General features: G+C 52.2%; 1 protein-coding gene across 17 annotated transcripts in view; it reads right to left on the minus strand.

The window, feature by feature from the left end:
- Positions 1-13039, minus strand: part of LOC138516732 (alpha-adducin-like) — a 1440750-nt gene that overhangs the window by 1224118 nt on the left and 203593 nt on the right. The gene's annotated exons all lie outside the window — the stretch shown is intronic.

Below are 13039 nucleotides of genomic sequence, written 5' to 3' on the forward strand. Positions count from 1 at the left end.
AAAGAACGCACAGGCGAATTGGAAAAAGAAGTGACTCCAAACACAGCTGCATGTGCAGCTCACACATCGGAGATCCACATCCTGAAACAACACGTGAGCAATCTGGAAAATAGAGCGGTGGAAGCGGAAGGACGGGCTCGGAGAAATAACATTCGTATCGTGGGACTACCGGAAGGCGCAGAGGGATCAAACCCAACGGACTATGTTGAGACAATGTTTCTGTAAGAAATAGGGGGAGGGGCACTCACCCAAGGATTTGCATTGGAAAGAGCGCACAGGGCTTTATCAAGGAGACCACCACCAGGAGCCTCCCCAAGACCAATAATCGCCAAAATCCAGAATTAGAGACAGGGAGAAGATCCTTGAACAGTTTTGGAAAGGAGGCACGACACAAAGAGCTTCTGCGAATATTACAGCGTACCCGGAATACACACTCTTGGTGCAGGGACGTCGAATGAACTATGGGTCAGTGAAGAAAAGACTGTGAGAGGTGGGCTACAAATATATGTTGATGTATCCGGCAAAACTGAAGGTTTATTACAAAAACAGAACTTTGTTCTTTGACACCCCTGAGGACGCGACAGAGTGACTGGATGCCCAGAACTGCCCATCGGAAACAGACAACCAGAAAGAAGATGCATCAGACAAGTAAGAAAGCATTTGCAGTAATCGTGGTGCTGTGAAACCAGACACTGGGACTTTAATATAAGCTAGGGCGAAGCCAGCTGGGATAAACAAAAGGTGGGTTAAATAAAGAAGCATGACCTGGCATGGCCCAAAAAGCACAAAATTGTAGGAATCTTGATGGACTCGCTATCACACCCCCACAGATAGCTTAGTTAGGTTACCAATAGACTGGTAACCTCCTGCAGGGCTCCTAACATTGGTAACTCTGAGAAAGGACCAAATGCGGGATAGCCTGAGATCCAGGGATGGAGCTGGGCAACAGTTGGGAACGGGACAGGTGGGGGGAGGGAAAGGAGTTGGGAGGGGTGTAGTGTATTTAGTTGGGGAGATTGGGGGGTGGGGGGCAGTTGGGGGTTTTATGTTGAAATTAGACAGGGAACACGCTCATATCCACGCCCAGTTATTTGGAGGGAAGGAGATGGAGGGAGGAAGAAGGGTATGGATGATAACGTGAGACCTTACAATAGTAACCTGGAATGCCAGAGGTCTCAACAGCTATCTGAAAAGAAACACGGTGATGATGTACCTGAGAAGGCAAAAAGTAGACATAGCTTTATTGCAAGAAACCCACCTCACTAAAAAGAAACTAGAGGTGGTAAAGAAGAAATGGAGGGGGACCACTATGGGAGCAACGTATTCGGCATATGCCAGGGGGGTAATCACCTGGGTGGCACCACATGTGCTCTTCCAGTTGCTACAGGACACGGTGGAGCCGGACGGGAAGATGGTAGTGATTCGGGGGTTGTTAGAGAATAGGGAACTGTGCATAAGGAACAAGTTACTTACCTGTAACTGTTGTTCTCCAGCATGGGTCTGGCATGGATTCACATGCTCATGAATATTCCCCCGTCGTCAGGCTGGGAATCCTCGGTAAAGAAAAAATCAGTATCAGTTTCGTTTCTGATCTGTTTTTCTTAGTAGTAACCAATCACTGATCTCTGGGTCATACTGCCCACAGCCAATTACTGCCCTTTCCCTAAGCCCCGCCTCTGGCAGCCATCCTCAGATTTGGTAGCACGCCAAGTGGCAGTATGACCAAGTGAAGAGCCGTAGAGGGGTAGGTGGGAGGGTTTGCATGTGAATCCATGCCAGACCCATGCTGGAGAACAACAGTTACAGGTAAGTAACTTGTTCCTTCTCCAGCATGGGGTCTGGCATGGATTCACATGCTCATGAATAAAAGAATACATAGCAGTATACACATGCACAACCACGGGAGGTGGCAACAGGCACAACATTAAGCAATACAACAACTCAACATTAAGCATCTCTTACCTCCTCACCAGGCTCACCTTAAGCGAACAGGTTGCGCAGCACTGCTTGGCTGACCCTGGACTCCTCCCTGGAGTCCCGATCGACGCAGTAGAATCTTGTGAAGGTGTGTGTCGACCTCCACGTAGCAGCCCTGCAGATGTCCAGCAGGGGCACACCAGACAGGAACGCCGTGGTACCAGCGATCGCTCAGGTCGAATGGGCTCTCGGATAGCCGGGCAGCGGTTGGTTTGCCAACCGGTGACAATGCATGATGCAGCCGGAGAGACATCTGGAAATGGAAGTGTTCGAGAGAGCCTTCCCTTGATTCACAGACCCAAAGTTCACAAATAGTTGTGACGTCTTCCGAAAACTATTTGTGCGGTCCACGTAGAACTTCAGCGCTCTAGCTACATCCAGCGAGTGCAAAGTCCTCTCGGCCGGCGTCGAAGGCGACGGGAAGAAAACGGGTAACACCAAGGGCTCGTTGAGGTGGAAGTCTGATGGCACCTTGGGCATGAAGGAGGGGTGCGTCCTCAGCACCACCTTTGTGTCAAGAAAAGTCAAGTATGGAGGCTTTCAAGATGGGGCCTGAATTTCTCCCACTCGTCGTGCAGAGGTGATGGCCACAAGGAACACTGTCTTCCATGACAGGAACTTCAAAGGCGCCGAATGCATAGGCTCGAATGGGGCTCCCATGAGCCTGGTCAGCACCACATTAAGCTCCCACACCGGGGCAGGAGCCTTCACCGGCGGGAATGATCAGAATAGTCCCTTCATAAATTCTTTTACCAGGCTATGAGACCACAAGGACGCCCGTCCTGTAGTCCTGGTATATCGGGAGATGGCAGCCAGATGTATTTTTATGGAGGCGTGAGCCAGTCCAGCTTTGGCCAGCGGCAGTAGGTACAGCAGCACCTGAGGGGCCGTAATCCGCAGAGGGTTAATCTTCTGTGCACGGCACCAGACAGAGAACCTCTTCCATTTACGACCGTAACACTTGAGAGTTGAGGACGCCCTGGCCTTTGCAAGAACCTCTCTGCAATCAGCCGGGATATCGTACCCTCCAAACTCTAGTGCTGCAGGAGCCAGGCCTGCAAGTTCAGCGACTGTGGGTCGTGGTGTAGAATGGCGCCTCCTTCTCTGGAGAGAAGATCCGCGTCCGCCAGCAGCCTGACTGGTGGGGGCGTTGACAAGTCCAGAAGGTCCGGGAACCAGACCTGCCTCTGCCACGCCGGTGTGCCGAGGATCATCCTGCACCTGGACTTCTTGAGCTGGCTGATGAGGCAGAGCAGCAACGTCAATGGAGGGAACGCGTATAGAAACAGGCCGTCCCAAGGGAACGGGAAAGCATTGCCCATGCTCCTCGGCTGTGGGAACCTGCTGGCAAACCTCTGGCACTTTGAGTTTGTCGCCGTCGCAAACAGTTCAATCTGGGGTTTGCCCCATCGTTGGAAGAGTCGATCCACTTGATCCTGGCGCAGTTCCCACTCGTGGCACGAGCGCAGCTCCCTGCTGAGTGAGTCGGCGATGGTGTTTTTTATGCCTGCCAGGTGGAAGGGTTGGGGATCTGGTACCCCCTTGTTTCCATATGTAGAACATCGTGGTGGTGTTGTCAGTGAAGATCCTCACCACCTTGTCCTTGAGGGACGGAAGGAACGACTTGAGGGCCCAGAACACTGCTCGGAGCTCCAGAATGTTGATGTGGAGGGACCTCTCCTCTGGGAGCCAGAGGCCTCTTGCGTGGAGATCTCTGGTGTGGGCCCCCAAACCCTCCAGAAAGGCGTCCGTCGTCACCGTCTCCTGAAACGCCGGGGTTTGAAAGTCCGTGCATGTAGTGAGGTGAGCACGGATGCCCCACCATAGGATCGCCGGATGGAACTCCTCGTCGAGAAGGATCCGGTCCTCGAAACAGCCCTTCGCTTGAAGCCAGCTGGCGTCGAGGAACTCCTGTAGCGGACGCATCCGAAGTCTGCAGAGGGGTACAAGATAGATGCATGAGGACATCATCCCGAGGAGGGACTTGATGGACCTCACCCTGGCCACGTACGTGGCTAGCAGGCTCCGCACCTTGCCCAGGATGGTCTTGGTCCTCTCCTCTGAAGGGGAGGCCAATTGCCCCACTGTATCGAGCTTCGCTCCCAGAAACAGAGCTATTTGCGATGGAACCAGGTGGGATTTGGGGTAGTTGATGGCGAACCCCAGTTCCGTGAGCAGCCAGTCGGACCTCGCTGTGTTTTCGACGGCGAGTTCCCTTGTCCTTGCCCGGATTAGCCAGTCGTCCAGGTAGGGGTAGACGTGGATCCCTTGCATGCGCAGCCGCGCCGCCACTGGTGCCAGGCATTTGGTGAAAACCCTGGGTGCCGACTTTAATCCGAACAGTAGGGCTCTGAATTGGTAGTGGCGCCCCTGAACCACGAACCTGAGGAACTTCCTGTGCCTTTTTTGAATGGGGATGTGGAAGTAAGCATCCTCCAGGTCCAACGACGATAGGAAGTCGCCTTCCTCCAGCTGTCCCAGCACGTGCTGGAGGGTGAACATCCTGAATTTCTGCGCCTTGATGTACTTGTTTAAGCGACGCAGGTCCAGGATGGGGCGCCAACCGCCTGTCTTCTTCCTGACGAGGAAGTACCTTGAATACACTCCGGCGCCCCGGACCCTTACCTCCAACAGCAGTTGAGGGACGTGATTCTCCTTCCTGGCCACGGGAGGAATGAAAGGGCACTTCTTTTGGAATTCCAGCGAGTGCCCTTTGGCCAGGTTGTCCAACACCCAACGGTCGGTGGAGATGGACTCCCACACGCTGACTATCTTAGTCAGCCGGCTTCCCACCGGGGTGCTTCGGTGGGGGCCCGACAACACGGCCGGGTCAGTCTTGCTTGGAGGCGGCCTTGCCGACGACGGCGGAATCCCCCTTGCTTGCCGCGACCTCTGTAGGCCTCCTGGGAAGAGGAGCGGGCCGCCTGGCGGTAAGTGGAGAAGCCACCGCTGGAACCTTTGGCACCCTGTCTGCCTCCGGAGCTCCGAAAGGGCCGTCGCTGTTGAAGCACCCCTAGGGCCCGGGCCGTCTCCGAGTCGGCCTGGATGGCCTGTAGAGACTCGTCCACCGCATTACCAAAAAGGTTGTTGCTGTCGAATGGCATGTCCAACACTCTGGTCTGGACGTCCTGGCAAAAGTCGGTCGCCTTGAGCCATCCTCGTCGTCGGAGGCAAACTCTGTTGCCCAGTTGGCGAAATCCGGTATCGGCAATGTCCGTTGCCACCGTTATGGCGTGATCCGACGCCACCTCGCCTTCCTGCAGAATTTCTAGGGCCTCCGCCCTCTTGTCGTCAGGTAGGAAGTCTAGCAGGGGAGCTATCTTGAACCAGAGCTCCCTGTCGTAGCGGGCCACGATCGCTAAGGCATTGGCCGCCCCATGGAGTCCAACTTCTTGCCCTCGCTGTTCGGCGGGGAAGTGGAAGTTGAAGCCGTCATACCCGCTGCCTTCTTCTTAGCCGCTGCCGAGACGACAGAGTCCGGCGTGGGCTGGGCCCTGAGGCACAAGGGGGCGGCATCGGGGACTCGGTACTTCTTCTCGTACCTGTCCCTCTTGGCGGGTGTCGTGGTTCTTGAGGACAGCAAGCCCCTCATTCCAGATGTCATCGAGCAAAGGCACCGCGAGGACCGTCTTCCTCTTGGTCTTTCGTCGTTGGTACAGAAACCCTTCCTTCTTTTGTTCTTCAGGGCAGAGGGGGAAGAGCTCAGATGCCCTGGTTATCACGGTGTGGAAAGAGCCAATTTCGTCGGCTGGGGAAGCCTGCGGGGGGGGGGATGATGACGGGATGTCCGCTATGTCATCGCCACCGTCATCGTCTGTCCCCGTCGCTGTATCCGTCTTGTATCTTCTCTAGGGTCCGGCGAGGATGAGGGGTCCACAGGTCTCGCAGGCATGAAGGGCGGAGCGGGGTGGACTCTCCTCCGCTTGTTCGGAGGGCTTCCCGACAGGCCTGGTTCTGGATCCTCCGTCGGGGTCCGTGGTAATCTTGTCCTCATCTCAGTACATAAGGATTGGATTGCCAACAAAATGGCCGCCGAGCTATCCTGGGGCTCGGGTAATGGCTGCGACGGACGGGATGGCCGCTCCACTGGGCCCTCTACGTCGCCATCGTCGCTATCTTCGATCACGTCAGCAGGGACCGCCCCCTGGGATCGAACCCTCTCGAACCTCTCGTTGAGGCCTATGAACCTCTCGTTGAGGCTTATGGACCTCTCGTTGAGGCCCTTCTCGGTTTCCACCAGCTCCTCCTCAGAGGCTGATTCCGAGTCTGTAATGGCCACCGCCCCCCCCCTCTTTTTACGCCGGGGGCTTCACGGGGGTCTTAACGATGGGCTGGAAAGAGGATTCCCTCTGCGGTGGCAGGGATACTCTGGGCCCAGAGGCCGTTTTCACTGGCGTAGTCTCTGCCGGCTTCGCCAGGGTCTTAGCGACCACTCCGACAGAGGCCTTTGCCGGCTGGATCAAAGCCCTCACCACCTTAGGTGCGTCCTGAGCCTTCTCCTTGGGGGGGGAGGGTCAGCGCCTCGCTCCCCCTTCGAGATCGACCAGGTCCGCACCAGCGGCTTACCCAGGTTCTCAGACTTCCTCTTCCCTGAACCAGAGCACTGGCTCGTGGTCGAACGTGCCGGGGAAGTAACACCCTGCCTGGCAGGCGAAGAGCCCGACCTTTCGGCGCTCCCGGTGCCCGCGGACTCGCGGTGCTTGGCCTAATGTTGGGCCCCTGTCACCGGGGCGCCCTCACAGGACTTAGAAGCCCGCTCAGACTTTTTCTTTGCCTTCTCACCTGCTGTGCCCTTTTCCAGCCAGGTGGCGAGGTGGGAACGACGATCTTGTTTGCTCGGTTCTGAAAGGTTCTTGCAGAACGCACAGTCTTTCTCCACGTGCGTCTTGTCCTCATGAAGGCAGTAGAGACATCGTGAGTGCTCGTCCTCCTTGAAAACGTTCTGCAATCCGCATCCAGGCCAGCACCTCAACAGCTTGGATCCGGGAGTCGAGCTTCCCTTGTCCTGGGCCATGTCCATTGAGGTAGGCCGCAGATCTTCCGGAATCCTCCAAGAAGTGTAAACTCGACGAAAACTTCACCCTTGAGGGGCGTAGAAGAATTCCGAAACAGATACCCGTTGTCGGAAGTAGAAACGGTGGAGCTTGAGGCTCGATTAAACCGAAAAAAATTAGAAAATCTCCTGAAAAAGCGTGAAAACGCAGCAAAAAACTCGAGAGCTAAACACGAGCTCCCAACACTTGAGCGTGCGGTAAAAATCTGAGGATGGCTGCCAGAGGTGGGGCTTAGGGAGCGGGCAGTCATTGGCTGGGGGCAGTATGCCCCAGAGATCAGTGATTGGTTACTACTAAGAAAGACAGATCAGAAACGAAACTGATACTGATTTTTTCTTTACCGAGGATTCCCAGCCTGACTACGGGGAATATTCATGAGCATGTGAATCCATGCCAGACCCCGTGCTGGAGAAGTTGCACCTCTGTGCTGGATAAGGTGAAGAGAACCAGAGCACCAGTCTGCACCAGTGCGAGAGGACGTGTCTCTGTGTTTCTCTGCTCCTTTTGCCCGTGGACTGCTGCTTTAAGAAGAACAAGCCCCACTGACTACAAAAACCTCTCGACAGCACGGAGCGCGCGCGAAGTACCGGTCCGCAGCAGAGGGGAGGGGGCGCGGCCCCTCAGAATGCCAGCCGACGCTACCTACACTGAGGTGAGGCACTCGGTTCACCCTAATGACTGTACTCTCTGAACTTCCTCTCAACTTTGAACTTTGAATTCTCTGATCCGTCCTGAGGACCCATGTTGAGTATCTATTCTGTTCCGAGCCCCCCCTATTCCCCTGCCAGACACTCCCCTGGTGACCTGTTACCTGTGACCCCCTCAAGACTAGCTCCCTGGGGGTCCCATTTCACGCAGACAATGGAGGACGAATCCGATCAACGTTGTCTCCGGAGCCACCTGAAAAAAAACTCTGCGTCCACGCTGTAGCTTTCTAATCTAAACAACTCTATCCCGACGCTCAAGTCGAGGAATATAGCAAGGAGCGCATCGTACTCGGTATTTGATGCCACTAACCCCGCTGCACTAATGGGCTCCGCCCCCCACTCACCCAAAACTGGCAGCACGGGACGAACAGCACTCCCCTGCCCACCTGACCAAAATGCCCAAGAAAACAACAGCGGATCTGCGCAGAGCACTGGTGGCCTATTAACACCACTGCTCCACACACCCACAACCTCGGCCTTGCTGGGAACTGGGGATGCAGGGCGATGTGCCCCGGATGCCTCGGCTTCGGAAGACAGAGCGCTGTCGATTCTGTGCACTTGCGCCATCCGCCCCTCTACCGCCTCGGCGAGCGGCCTTAATATCGAGCGGATCGGAGGATCCCTCGCTGTGGGTCTGGGGGCGGTGGCCAAGGTGTGTGGAATTGACCAAGCACCCTCACAAGAGCTACAGGTCCCACTTACGGGGCTCGTGGGCAAGACCCATGACACTCAGACAACCAATGCAACAAGGCTGCTTAGTGAAGCCGGCCCAGAGGCGGATTCGGAGGTGATGGCCCGGACACCGGAGAATCCCAACCCCAGCCCCCGGGATATGAACCTGGGAAACAAGGAAGTCCTCCCCACAGCTGACCATCTTGGCCTTAGTTCACTCCACGCCGCGGCCCACCCACCACCGCAAGAGGAATCACTTGAACAAATAGCCATAGAAAAGGCATCAGTGACTTCTGCCGCTCCACTCTTGCACTTCGAGGAAATCCACACGCCGACCTCTCAGCCCATCGATGACTCACGAAAACAGATCCTTGACCCACCTTCAGAAGAGCGCTCTTGCCCTGACACACTTGGGGGCCAACACAATCAAAGTTCTCAATCCATATTGAGCTCAGAATCAGATCCAGACCAACACTCCAAGATTTTGGACATCTGCAACCCTAAATCGAATTCTCCGACAAATAAGAAAAGAATACAATACAAAAAAAGAGGCAAGCCGAAACCCAAGCTGCCTTTGACGCAGGGAAGCAACGACAAAGCAACCACACATAAAAGAAAGGATGAACGCAACACAATAGATAACATATCGACCAGAAGCGCTGGTTCACAACTACTTAACAAAAAACGGGGGATGGGGAAACAGTCTCTGCCAATCCCGCTGCTTTCAAATGCCCTTCTGAACTTTTTTAAGATACAAGGAAAACGAAAACTCTCTCAGGACCCCGAACTCTCAGATGCAGAAATTTTGGAAGCTGTAGAAGAGACTGCCCCATTAGCAAAACGCAGAAAAATAGAATCTGGGCAAGAAAAATAGCATGATGTGATCCCGACTGAAGACATTCATCCTGAACTAAATGACGGAAACATCAGAAATACAGTGCACTGCACCCAAACTGATTTACTGTCTACGAAAGGAGACCATATGGTTCCACCTATTCAACAAAACAATACAGGCACATTGGATCTTCCTAAACCTGTACTGCCCATACCTGATCAGTCTACCCAAAGGCAACAGACAGAAGTGCAGACAGGACAGATGGGCTTTCAAAATCTGATACACCTTGCCGCAATCACACGAAACAAAGACAACCCACAGAGGTGCAGGCAGGGATTAGTACTCACCTGGACCTAAGAAGTATGCACTCTATAAGAGATATAACAGCAACAGACGACAGGTGGCACCAGCATGGAATGCTGGATATTTTGGACCTACTGCATCCCAAAGTATATCACTCTCGGAGAGGAATGAGCCCGCAACCCTGGACAAAACCTCACCTACCAACTTCCAACCTTTGGTCTACCTCACAAGACCCTCCAACTGATTCAGTGTTCCAACGAAGATCTAGCAGTGGTCTGTGGAACTCTTCGCCAAGACTATCAAATCTACCAGAGGCCGGTTATATTACAACGAGACGCCGGCACTCAATTACGAATACCTTATCTACAGACGGCAGAGATACTCCCTCAAAAAATGGAAGGACAGCCGACTCTCAAACACCAACGCATAAGGACTCACCAAAATATAAAAGAGACATGACCACGATCATGTTAGCAATAACTATTGCAATGGCCCCTTTTTGCAAATTATATGAAACCTTAGGTGATGCCTCGAGAGATAACACAGCCACTCTAGCAATTATCCAATCGAAGCTGACCTTCCTTGAGGGGTTCATAACGGCTAGAGATCTGAAATACGATATCTCTCAAAGAAAAAGAGAGATAACTGAACCTGAATTCGAAAATGCCACGGCGGTCAGAAGTCAAAAACCCACTTTGCCTGGCCATGTGGAACAAAAATCAACACAGACTCAACCGAGGAAAGGAGACTATAAATTAGCACCAATATTTCTTAACAAACCTAAATCAGCTACAATTGTGAGCAGAACGAATCTGAAGACCAACTCAATGTCTATACAAGGAAAAAAAGCTTTAATACTGACGGAAAAGGACCAAAGAGAACCTCCAACCCGACCAGGATTACCTGTGCAACCTGCCCTGGCCACACAGGAAATCTTGCCATTCAAAGACACATCGACTGCGGCCAGAGAGAAAACAAGGGCTGCCTCTGCGATTGACCTTACTAAATCACCAAAATCAACCAGTGAATTTCTGGACTCCAGCATTTTAGCTAACGTGTCTCACCACACTGAACAAGAATCTCCTGCTAAGTCTAGACATCTGCATGAGGCGGAAAAAGTCCTTACGGAAACCTCAGACCCGTCTCCAGTCCAATGTGCCGCAGGGGAAGGTCCCTCGACACTACAAGCAAATCAGGGTGAATGCCCCACGACACCTACAGAGATAGCCTCACATGGGCAGCCTACAGGCTCTACCAATGATCACACAAATGGAACCCCGTTGATGCACCCTCGGCCACCACGCACATTTGCACAAAAACCGGCTAAAACCGAGAAATCTATCCGATTGTTCAAACTTGGACAAATGTCCAACAGAGACAAATACATGGTCTTGAAACGCAGAACAGTGTTAAAAATATCATCGTGTATATCCGGCCTTAAGACCTTGAAAACAGAAGATTTTAAACTAATCGAGACATATAGAGACAATAAGGCTAAAGCATATCTCCACATCAAGGCAGCTGCTATCCAAAACCTGAGCCAGGAAGCCGCTAACAAACTAAAATTAGCTGGCCTCCTCGTATCCGAAATAAAAAGCCAATTACCATTACACAAAAAAGGAAACCAGGAGGAATTGACTACTAACAAGAGAAACCAAGAACCTAACTATGGCGACCAGCACACCGCTCGAAGATCAGATCTGAAGGCCCATTTTCAGGTCCAATCAGACAGGAAACAGGAACCAAGCGTGAAAGAAATCAATACACCTCGAAGAACAGAGTCGAGGGCAAACCTGGGGAGGCGTGCAGAAAAATACGATCGTAAATATTCGACCGATGCATCAGAAGTCTTTTCTACTCAAGACTCTTTTCTACTCAAGACTCCCAAGTCAGAACCAGGTACAGCCCGGAGCAAGCTACTGAACTAAGACATCGTGGATACCAAAGAAGTGAAAGGCTGAGACACCGCTCGCCACAACGAAGAAGACTCGACTCCAACAGAAATCGAAGGCACCACTCTCCGAGCAAGTCACTCCATGATCCTTCGGCTAAGACAAAGAAAGATTTGACTACAGGTGGACCGTGGAACTGGTTGAAAGGAGCTCTCACCTCAAAACGAAGCAGATAGCAATCACCTAACGAAGCAAAAGATCCCACCCATTCAAAGGTGGTGACGCTAGCCTCATGGAACACCAGAGGCCATGCACACTTAAACGACCCCAACAGTGAAGATCTGGGCCGCTTCCATATTCTCTTCCTCCAAGAGACATGGCTTCTAGAAAAAACGACCATGGACGGATTTGAGATTGAGACTTCCCCGGCGGTTAGAGGATTGTTAGGCCGGCCCTCTGCTGGTCTACTTATTGCTGTGAGGACAGGGCAACATCTGAAAATCGTTAAAACGATCGTCAAAATCTATGGGATCCTGGCAACTCTTATTAAATGGACCCACTATTCAGAAACTACCAGGATCTGGATAGATACTTCCCTTGCTGTCATCACTACATACTGGAATCCTCAAAGAACGTCAATCTCTGCCTTTTGTCAATCTATGGCCGAAACGATCAACGTCATCGTAATTGAGTGAAATACCACGCATATCATAATATGCGGGGATCTGAATTCCAAGTGCCCACATCCCAAAGATGCTGCCCTACAAACAGTGCCGGCGACGTTAACGGAAGCAAGAGGCCAATCCTGGCTGAAACTGATGTCTTCAAGAAACCTACACAACGCAGCCTGGATTAAGGACTGGCAACTCCAAATTCTGACCTGGGAAAGAGGCTCCTCCATGGCTACTCTTGATTACATTTTCAGCTCTAACGCCAAGTCCTCAGAAATTGAATGTTATAAGGTGATCAAAACACTTGCGAGTGACCATGACATGCTCACCATAGGATGGTCCTCTATCTCCATGGAAACCAGAACCTATACACCCTCGGCCGAGCTAACCCCCAACAAACCCGACTGCGGATCACAGCTGCCAGCGTTAGAGCCATGACTCAACAATATTCCACTGTGGGGGATCCCGCAACAATTTCTGAGACATTATCAAGACCCAACTATATTCTGCTCCTGATAAAGTAAAAGACTAAGCAGAATGAGGCAAAGGCAAAGCCGCTTACCTACAACCATACATATGACAAAATAATAGCAGAAAAGAAAAAGGCCGTGAGAAAATTGAAACGCTCTGCTAAAGTCGAAAATTCCAACTTGGGGTGGGAACGATGGACTAAAGAATTCAAGAGCTATAAATCCTGGATCAGACTACGAAAGGCAGCTCTTTACCAAAATGATGCCGAAACTATGATGAGAACTTTAGCAGCCAAAAAATCAGCTGACTTTTGGGTCCTGATCAGCATCTCGCAAGGTAAAATAAGAACTAAGACGATCAACTCAGTTCCTGAAGCTGTCTGGGTCGAATTCTTCACAGAGCTTTTTGCCCCTCCTACAACAAACACAACTTCTGACCTAGAATCCAGTCAGGCTCC

Source organism: Ambystoma mexicanum, chromosome 6q (assembly GCF_040938575.1).
Source record: "Ambystoma mexicanum isolate Mex_15411 chromosome 6q, UKY_AmexF1_1, whole genome shotgun sequence".
Classification (NCBI taxonomy): Eukaryota; Metazoa; Chordata; class Amphibia; order Caudata; family Ambystomatidae; genus Ambystoma; species Ambystoma mexicanum.